Source organism: Polypterus senegalus, chromosome 12, assembly GCF_016835505.1.
Source record: "Polypterus senegalus isolate Bchr_013 chromosome 12, ASM1683550v1, whole genome shotgun sequence".
In the NCBI taxonomy this organism is placed as follows: Eukaryota; Metazoa; Chordata; class Cladistia; order Polypteriformes; family Polypteridae; genus Polypterus; species Polypterus senegalus.
In genome coordinates, this window is record NC_053165.1 from 164,917,919 (window position 1) to 164,921,121 (window position 3,203).

Here is a 3,203-nt window from a genome sequence, read left to right on the forward strand (position 1 = left end):
GATTAAAAAGATACATTAGACATAGCTGGATCTCTTTCTGTGCACCCCTACTCCGACTGCCACCCCCTCCATTTTGCATCCTCCTCACATGAGGCTGGACCCCACGTCACAAAGTCTCAATCTTCTGACATGCCTACAGACAGAGCACGTCCAAAAGAAAACAAGCCCCCCAGCAGCGGCGGATAAGGATTAAAACAGAGCGAGTAAATCCAGATTTTACTTTACAACTTTACTATTATGTTGCTGTGCCCTGCACAGAGCTGGTTATTAAGTTCCTATTGGGATCAAAGAATACAGTTTACAATACAATACAGTTTATTTTTGTATAGCCCAAAATCACACAGGAAGTGCCGCAATGGGCTTTAACAGGCCCTGCCTTTTGACAGCCCCCCAGCCTTGACTCTCTGAGAAGACAAGGAAAACTCCCAATAAAAACCTTGGAGAAAAATGGAAGAAACCTCGGGAAAGGCAGTTCAAAGAGAGACCCCTTTCCAGGTAGGTTGGGCGTGCAGTAGGTGTCAAAAGTAGGGGGTCAATACAATACAATATACACAACAGAACAATTCCTTAAGACAGCATAATAAAAATTTTAGAATTACGGTTTAACAGTAGATGATATGACATAATTAGGTTTCGATATTTTTAGAGTCCTGGAGACCTCATCCATCTAGCTGCATCTCCATTTGGCCATGCCACGGCTGAAACATTGCTCCGATGAAAGGACCTCTCTTTCCCATGATTCCTGTGATCCTCCATCAGGGATGACTTTACCATAGGCAGGCAAACAACTTGGCAGGTGGGCCGTGGCACCAATGGCCACATTTGGGTACCGAGAAAAGAAACAGAATAGGTGAGGGTTAGTATTCAAATATATATATATTTGAATATTTGAATCAAAGAAGATAAAGTACTGTCAGGTAACAAGAGTCTGAGGAGGGCTTGGTCAGCGAACATCTGAAAAATGAAAGTTTATTTATTTATTTATTTATAAAATATTTTAAAAAAACATCAAGGCTGACCAAAGTGCTGTACTATAAAAAAAAAGAAAACCCAACCTATCAGACACACAAAACCAAAGGGTAAATGAAACAGAAACCCATAAACACATAAGACTGACCAGAAAAGTAAAACAAAAAAAAGGTGTAGCTCCTTTTATTTTTATTTGAAAATTAACCTATGAAACCCAATGAAAGGATGGAAAAATAAAACAGAATACGGGAATGACAGGGTTTGCCTGGACACATTCACTAAAATGACCGGTCATTTCTTTCTTTGTTGCTCACATGAGAGTCCTAAAGATGGCCGCCAGATGTCAGCCATAGGGAGGAGGCCCCGTGTCCTCTGTCTGAGTGAAATTCCAGGCTCTTTAATACAACATGGGCATCTTCCGCCAAGGGGGAATAACTCTACTCTAAACTGTCAACTCTGTTAGGAGACCCCATGAGTGAAACTGTCAACGCGTCCTCCTTTGTCCTCCTTTCCTGTCTTCAGTGTCCTCCTTCGGCTACTCTGCTGTCTGGCAGCCCTAGTTGTGAAGGCCTCAGTGCTGATCCTCTCATGACGTTCATCAGACACAACTGGACCTTCAGAGCTCCCTGTGAACAGCTGAGAACATCTCTTCACTCTCAGAGGGCACACAGGGCCTGAGAAACAAGAAGAATTAGCAAAGAGAAATGTAGAAGACTGTCAGTAAGATAACAGAAAAAGGGGAAGACTGAAATTAGTAAAGAGAAATCTTAGCATTTAAAAATGACTCCAAGGGTAGGAAGAGGTTTTTATATTTAGCACAGAATAACATCCTGCTCTTTTTATGTCTTTTGCAGATACAGAGCTGCTGTGGCCCAGAAAGCAGATGGCACTTTCTCATTAGTAACTTTTACAAACTGATCAAAGGAGCACTCAAAAAATTAAAAGAGGAAGGAAATGGCAGACGACTTGTATCTAATGGTACAGATAAAAAAGATGGCCTTCTTTCTTTCTTTCTTTCTTTCTTTCTTGTTCTTCTCCTTTTGTGCTCCTGCACGTCCAGTGGTTTGGTGTGATAACCTTTTTTTTTTTTTATTTGCATGTAACAGTGTTTTCATTAAGCCATATTGATTACAATAATATTAATATAATAAAACAATCAGTGCTTAACGAGGAGCTCAAGGCTATCAGTGAACAAAGGAGTTTATCATCAATGCTTCTGGGAGATGTGCAAGAAAAACACAAACTGATAGAAGAAAAAGATGAAAACAAAGGCAAGAACACACAATAAAAACGAAAAGCAATGTAATAATAATAATACTAATACTAATCAGTAATCAATATGTCTGTGGTACATGACAATGCTGGACTGTGTGTGAGTGTAAAGCCTGTTGAATGTGCAGACCACTCTGATGGACTGAATGTTGATTGAACTTCATGGCCGCCTACAGACTCTGACACGACAAACTGTGGCTTTTCATTTATAAATGTTCATTTTAATTTAACCATCACAAATGATTGTGAATTATCCCACTTGTGTTACTTGAAGTAGGAAGTCAGCAGCCACAAATGTCCTTCACTCCAAACTACACCCATTTTAGTTAATACAGGAAATAACTTTCTGGCACCACACAAAGAGAGAAGCAAAGCCATTGGTGGTCTCATAGAGGACATGAGCTAACATTAAAACACGACCTCTTCTCTTTTCTACCATTAAGATGAGAAGCTGAGGAACAGAGTTGAGTGGTGAACTGCGTGCTCAGCACTGAGGTAACGTCAAACGCTCGCCGTCCTCATCTTTCACTTTTCTTCCTTTATCATTAATTCAGGTCTTTAATGGTGGCTCCTTAGTGTCTGCTATCGCCTTATTGTTTTCTGCAGTCATGTCTTATATTTGTGTTTCTGAGACTCGATGAGATTGTCATTTCAAATATCAAATAATGCAAAGATTTGTAAAGAGTCATCTGAAGAGTCGTTTGAAGGGTAGGCCTTGTGCAGCCCTGGCCCAGATTTACTACTCCATGTCAGCCTGGACATCTCAACTCAATGTGTGTGCCATTGTGTCTCAGTGACGCCCGCTTTATTTCATCTTTACGTCGGTGGAGATTAGATATCTGAAAACCATTTAACTCAAACTTACATAACAAACAAAATAAAAACTAAAAGATAAAGTCACGGTGTAATATCTCACTCACCGCCTCTTTGAGTTTGTCTTGTGCTCTGCTCAGGTTTGTGAT